The sequence below is a fragment of the Canis aureus genome, chromosome 8, assembly GCF_053574225.1.
Source record: "Canis aureus isolate CA01 chromosome 8, VMU_Caureus_v.1.0, whole genome shotgun sequence".
Taxonomy (NCBI): domain Eukaryota; kingdom Metazoa; phylum Chordata; class Mammalia; order Carnivora; family Canidae; genus Canis; species Canis aureus.
This window is the reverse complement of record NC_135618.1, coordinates 71,220,600-71,227,849: the sequence shown is the minus strand read 5'-3', so window position 1 is coordinate 71,227,849 and position 7,250 is coordinate 71,220,600. Positions and strand designations below refer to the sequence as shown.

Sequence of the window (7,250 nt, the reverse complement as noted above, 5' to 3'; positions counted from 1 at the left end):
GCAAACCACGTGATGTGGCTAGAGGGGGCCAGTGCCACCTGGAAGTCACCTTAGCTGCCATGTGCTGCCCACTGAGGAGCCCTTTCAGAAGTTGTTTTGGAGATTGGCAATATCCAAGCTGGTTTCCTTGTTCATCAGGGGCCATATGTCCCCTTGGCAGAAAGAGAGGATGCTGCTGTCCCACTCAGACACACAAGATAGGTTCGGAGCAGCCGGCTGGTCTTCCTTCAAAGTCCCACCCGGTGCCACAGGCTGCCGCTGTCTCACAGTCCCAGCCCAATGCAGATGAAATGCAGCCAGTTCCCTCAGGGCTTGAGGACACTAATAACACGTGGATATGTTGTAAACTGTACAGAAGCCTCAATCTCCCAGGGTGTGCTGGCCAGAAGGGCCGCTGCTACGTGTGAAGCACACTCTTCCCGTTCTTTATTTACACACATGAATGTATTCAGACTCCATGTGTTATCCTCCAGGTTCTATCTTGGTCCTCAAAGTCACCAAGTGTCCCCGTGGGAGCGGCACTGTGATCTCTCTTACACTCCCCTTTGAAGGACTCACAGTTGCTTCCAATTTTGCCACATCCTCAACAGTGGCAGACGTGCTTTTAGCCCACAAGTACAAGTGGTTTTGAAGGACAGAGTCCTACAAGGGGGACTGCTGGGTTAAACTTTTAATACTTTCAAACGGTCTTCCCAAAAGTCTTCAAGGCAGAGTGACTATCCTCACACACCCACCTCAGGCCACCCCCCTGCTAAAGCTTTCAACAAGTCTCCTCCAAGGGAAAGCTGGGGAAAGATGGCAAGCCCGGAGTGGGGAGTGATGGGGCACCCCACACATGGGTATGCGGGCATTGTTGGGGCGCAGCCAGGCTGGGGACAGGAGAGAAGCAGTGAGAGCAAAGGCTGAGGAGGTCAGTGAAGGCTGAGGAGTCGAGACAACCCAGAGGCACTTATGAAGGCATGGCTGTGTGGCCACACCAGAGGCGAGGATGAAAGGGCAGCTGGGTGGATGCCCTTGCCAGCTGCAGAGACAGGCCGTGGCAGAGGGGCTGGGTGGGGTGCGTACATGGGGTAGGGCAGTGGTTTTGGTCTAGGCCCTCCTGGACCTGGAGGAACTAAGGAATGTCAGACCCCAGGTGATCCCAGGTCCAGATCCTGAGGCCTGGAGCAGACCTGGGAACCATCAGTAAGGTGTTTGTGGCCTCTAGAGAAAAACATGCTTCTAAGGCTATCACTCCGGTACTCTGGATTAAAGGAAACATGGCGGTGGGGTAGGGGGTGGTCAGGAGTCACCCAGGGGGACTGCTCAGCACATGGGACCCTGTAGCACCACCCTGCCCTTCCTCCGCAGGCACAGAGGCAGCACCCAGCCTGCCCCGTGAGGATTTGGTTTCTGCTCTCTGAGCTGATCCTGTCAGGAAGTTGAGGCACCAGAAGGTGTGGCACAGGCCAGGTGCCTCTTGGGTCAGGGAACATGCCCAGCCCTCTAGCCCTCTAGCCTTGTGGTCTGGTGGGGTCACTTCTGAGTGGGTGTTGATCACAGGAACTAATCTGAAATGCTCTGGGTGTTTTTTTTTGTTTTTGTTTTTGTTTTTTTGTTTGTTAAAGATTTTATTTATTTATTCATGAGAAACAGAGAGAGAGAAATAGGCAGAGGGAGAAGCAGGCTCCATGCAGGGATCCTGACGTGGGGCTCAATTCTGGGACTCCAGGATCATGCCCTGAAACGAAGGCAGGCACCCAACTGCTGAGCCACCCAGGGATCTCCGCTCTGGGCGTTTTTGAAGGGGGAGGGGGAAGACGGTGGTAATGAGAAGGGTGAAACCAAAGGACTGCTTAAGGAAAGTCCTTGGGAGGAAATCAAGAGCTTCCAGCTAGGAAATTCAGGGAAGAGATAAAGAGGGCAAAGACCACTGGATTCGACTGCCATGAGGTTGGGGCGAGATGGCAAGATGGCAAGGAAGGCAGCATGCTGGGGAAAAACTGGGGGCCACAGTGGAGAGAGCCAGTGTCGACAATACCCTTGAAGAAAGGTGGCCAGGAACGCAGGCAAGGGTCAGGGAGGGTGAAGAGGGAGGACACAGGGTCCATAAAAGGATCCTATGGCCATGTGGATGCTGCAGGAAGGCCTGAAAAAGCTGTGGAGTAAAGACGGTAAGGGTCAGGGGTCGGGAGCAGAACCCAGGAGAGGGCACTTTCGGCCTCAGCCTGCAGGGGAGACACTGGCCTGTCTGCTGGGAGTCAGGATCCAGCCCTGGGGGAGCCAAGTGCTAGAGGATTGGTAGCTCCAAGATTTGTCCTGGATTCATCCCATAGCAGCAGCTCCCCACAGAAGGGAGGATACAAGGGAGCCCCAACCCCAATGCTCAGGCATTTCCTTATTGGGTACATTGGAAAGAACTGCTCTGGCTCTAGAAAAGAAACCCCAGTTCTGGCTCCTGCTGATCCAACTGGTCTTAATGAATGGCTGTCCCTCTACCCCACCTACTGACTTTACAAGTTTAGTTGAATTCACACAATTAATTTATACTGGATCTTGCAAGGACAGGAAAAGGTTTTATTTATTTACAACAGAAACATGTGTAACATAATTCTCTCTCTAAAACAGAAAACCCTATAAAATAAACAAAGTAATCTCTATTTGTATTTACCCAGGGACATTAACAGCCGGAAAGGGGGCTGGGACTGGGAGAAAAGCCAAGGACTAATTCCATTTAAAAAAAGAAAAAAAAAAAAAACTGCCTTTAGAAAAATAGCATTTTTCTACTTGTCAGTAGCTACACTTTCCCCTACTCTGTGTATGAAAACGTGAAACAGAAAACAGCACCTGTGAAAACACATTTCAGCAGCGTCAGTCAGAGATGAGGCAACGGCCCAGGGCTGTGGAATTCCAGCTCCAACTTCCAGGCGTGTCCCCACAATAGCATGCACTGGGGAGTTCTTTCCAGAAAGCCCCCTAGCCCCACTGACAGAGAACTCCAGCAGCCTGGCCGCTCTTGTCTGTAGTTTAGCTGAAGAATCTAGGATCAAACACAGCAGTTAGAAACATACCAGGACACAGCTGCCCAATGTAGAGCAATCATAATCTGGATGTTCCATATGTGCCTGCAGCCACAGGTTAGAGCACCAGAGCCAGCCCTGGGTCTGCAATGATGACCCTAGGAGAGTTTGGGGGACAGATCCCATGGTTGTGCAGCCCCTACTGGGTGGGTTCTGGGTTAACATGGTGGCCCTCAAACTTCAAATCAATAATACAGGACAGTCTCAGAAGATCAGAACAGAAAGGATCCTAAGATCATCCAGCTCAACTTCATTTTTCAGAGGAGGCCTCAAAAGACTAATTTTTGAATGCAGGTAGAGCTTTACTCATTGGATTTCTCAACTGTTCCCCAAGGAGTGACACTTCCTTAGCCATTTACAGATGGGAAAAAAGCCGATAGAGAAGCAGCTGCTTTTTAACCAGCGACCACAAACACCTGTCGTACACACTGGGGTGGCACAACCCACTCGGAATGCAACCAAACCAGGAGCCGGGACAAACCTTTCACGGGCAGCTCCATGGTACACCTGGCATCACACTGCCAGACAGACAACACACACAGTGATGTGGAGAAATGGTGTGGTAGTTTATCCAGCACCAGGGGACTACAGTTCAATCCTTGAGTACCACCACACCTCCACTCTGTGCTCCTTCGTTTCCTCATCTTTACAATGTGCACAACAATACCTCCCAAAACTGCTGCAAGGTGAGTGTGAAGGTCATCTGAAGGAGGGCACCTGATGGATGCTACAGTAACAACCTACTGATGGTTCTGCAGTCTCTGCCTGCCTAGCACCCCTCCTCCCTGATTCCCTGGAGCCAAACACTGGTCCTAGAGCCGCAAAATGCTGGTACACGAAGGGCTGGGAGGCTGGTGGGCATTCCCAGCAATGGAGAATGCAGATGATGTGCGAGTACAAACATTTCATTCCCTTCAGGCAGAACAGCAGTTTCTGAGAGGAGGAGAAACTTGCCTGTGCCATTCCTCTCAATGCCCAGGCTCCGCCCCCCTGCACCCCCCCCCCACCCCCAGCAGCAGCAGGAGGTGGGTACAGTCCAGGGTGGGAGGAGGAAGGTTAATAAGGCTTCCTCCTCAAGCTGTGTATGTTGTTTCTCATTTAAATCTACAGAATGCTTTTTGTCGCTATAAATACTATGGCACTCCAGTGGTTAAGCCTTTGTTGGCTGGCCTTTATTACAAAGAACAGAAAAATATGGTGCCAGTAAAATTCAACTTATAAATCTTAAAGTCACCACTCCGATGGAACTCATTTTTAGTGGGATAAATAAAACACAAAAATAGAAGTACTATAAAAAAATAAGCAGGCCATGGGGGTACAGAATGATACAGGTTTTTAACATGAGGTAACGCAAAGATCTCTCTGAGGGGCCAATTTAAGGAGATGGAACTCCATGAACAGGCAGGAGAAGGGCTTTCCAGGCTATAGAATACTGACGCAAAGGCCAGGAGTCAGAAACATGATTAGAGCAAATGAGAAACCTCAGAAAGCCAGTGTGGCTTGGGTGGAGTGCACAAGGGGAGGAAAGGTAGACCACGACACTGGAGTGGCAGCAAGGTGCCAAGTCACTGGGGCCACAGAAGCATCAGGCAGGACTTTTAGGTTTTACTTTGAGCACATTGGGAAGCCATCAGAGGTTCTGAGCAGAGAAAACAACTTTTTAAGAAAAGAAAGGTTATTCTAGCTGTTTTGTGGGGAAGAGATGGTAGGGGCATAAGAACAGCCCTGAGGAGAAAGCAGTCCCTTCTCACCTGGGCTCTCAGCCTGCTCTGTCCAACACACCAAGGTGGCAGCTGCAAGGCAGTGCCAGGTTCCTGGTATGGGCCTTTGGAGACTGGCAGCTTCACTTTCTGTTGGGCAGCATCTCACATCCCATTTATTCCTCCATGAACCCAAGCTGCCATGCAAGTGCAACCATTCTAAGGCCATTGTACTGGACAGGCCACATGTGGGCTCCAGTCAACAGTCCACTCCTATGCCTGACTATAATGAGGCCCCCTGCCCATGGCCACCGATGTGGGAAGCATTTGCTGTACTCTCCTAGGCATCTAGACAAGGAGAGGATGGGGGAATGACCACACAGGACGCATGAGGGCAGAAACATCAAAAGCACTTTCCTGTCCAAACCCAAGCAAAGTCCTGGAGAAACAGCATGCTGGCAATAATATCTTAAGGATCTCTGATGCAATCACACTGAGAAATGTCCATCCCTGGGACCAAAGCCAATTTGATAATCCCTCTGATCACTTGCAACTTCTACCCAGCTCAGGGCCCAGCAGGCCTTGCAATGTTCAGGCCCAGAACCTACTGGTGAATCAAGACAGAGCTCAAACCCTAGAGTCAGTCAGGGGAGAGGGAAACTCATCGGAGCACCCATGGAGCATATCTAGTCATTCCACTACTAATGCTGTTAGTTATACAAACAAGCAAGAATCATTCTATCGTTAAAGTGAAGGAGTTAATTTACCCGGTATAGATGTGAGCCCTTTGTTCCAGGTATCAGAGGTGGCATTTTAAGTCCATAAACAGAAATTTTGGTACAAAATCTTATTTACTTTATTTAAAATAAAATCTTAGAAAACAAAAATCTACATCCAAGTGGAGCTCGAACCCACAACCCTGCAACCAAGAGTTGCACACTACTGACCAAGCCAGTCAGGCATTTAGTACAACTATTTAGATATTTGAATACAAAATAAAGATCTAGATCCCTACTTCAAGTTAAGGATGGAAATAAACTACCAATAGTTTTAAAACTCTAAACATAAAAAAGAACTCTAAAACTACTAGAAGGACACAGATGTTTCTTGTAAGTTGTGAGAAATGTAAATAAACAATAAGCAAATGAGGAGATACTTCCCAAGTAATCAAGGAAATACAAAATTCAAACACCAGAAAGGTTGGATGAGGCCCCTCCCACAGGTAACTGCACTTCCTGAGCTCTAGTCCACAGGAACAGGAGCACCTGTGGACCGGTGCCTGGAGCCTGGGTAAAGCTGGCCACCTTAGCCCACCTGGCTGGGGAGCCCTTCCTATCCACAAGTCCACAAGGTTGTGCTCAGGCTCATTGTACCCCTCTTCACGGGGGTCTCGGGCTCTCCGTTTGCTTTCTTCTCAAGTCCAGAAGTCCCCTGCACTCTTCCCTCTCAGGCATCAAGCTGCCTATTAACCTGGGAGGAGGAGTAAATTTAGTTCCCTTTTACTTCAAACTCTCCTCAGTTTCAAGGTCTTTCATTACACAATGTCCCGGAGATGAGCTTTCTCTGGGAAGGAACCATTCTTTGTGCACAAGAACCTCTACTGTTCTCCCAAAGCAGCCAATTAAAAATGCACAATATTTCTATCCCTGCCACATCAAAGATTCAATATTATAGAAACCATAACAGCAGGTCAAAGGGTAAAAAAAAAAAAAAAAAAAAAGCTTATCTTTGTGACAGGAAGGCGTTTGATACCAGTTCCTCCTGATAAAAGCTTTTAATAAAAACATTTCCTTAACATGGTAAAAAGACTATCTCAACCAAAAGTCTGCATCACACTTAAGAGCTAAGAGTGGCTGGTCCAGCACAGCCATGAGAGACGTGGATGTGCAGCACTGTCACCCAGCACTAGCCTACATGCTTAGATGGGCTCTGGGTAAAATAAGAAATGTACCTGGTAGAAATATTTGGATACAATGATCATATATATACCTAGAATATCCAGGGAAGCAACTAACCAACTAATGTAACTTACTGACAGAATTATGAAAAAAACTAAAAAACTCACAAAGGTGTTTGGTTACACAGAAATAGCAATATTTATAGAAAGGACACTTGACTCTGTAAACATGTGAAAAGATGTTTAGGGACAGGCTAATACTAATAACAAGATTTCCTCTCAGATGTACCAAACTGGCAAAGATTAAACTAACAGTATAAATGATAGAAAAGCTATGGGACATAAGCTCTCAAATGCTACCAGAGGGTCTGTAAATTGGTACAGCCACTTAGGAGATCAATTCAGCAATACCCAGTTCAGCTGAAGAAATACAGATCACAACTCAAGAACACATTTACTAAGTGTCACAGAAACTCAGGTGTGGGGGCCATAAGTACAGTACACCTCCTGTTACTATTAAGAATTTTACAATACTCTCCTAGGATGGAATGCAACTCACCATTTTTTTAAAAAATGAGATGGTAGTTGAGTGCT

At 47.9% G+C, this 7,250-nt stretch overlaps 1 protein-coding gene across 3 annotated transcripts in view; it reads right to left on the bottom strand.

The window, feature by feature from the left end:
* Window positions 1-2,535: 2,535 nt before the first annotated feature.
* Window positions 2,536-7,250, bottom strand: part of FKBP6 (FKBP prolyl isomerase family member 6 (inactive)) — a 32,175-nt gene continuing 27,460 nt past the window's right edge. For 2 of the 3 annotated variants that reach the window (XM_077908198.1, XM_077908201.1), the window contains exon 9: window positions 2,536-3,019. The gene's annotated coding sequence lies outside the window, so the exon portion shown is untranslated. Of the gene's footprint in view, window positions 6,230-7,250 lie in introns of all 3 variants that reach the window. The other variant, XM_077908199.1, reaches the window with a different exon arrangement.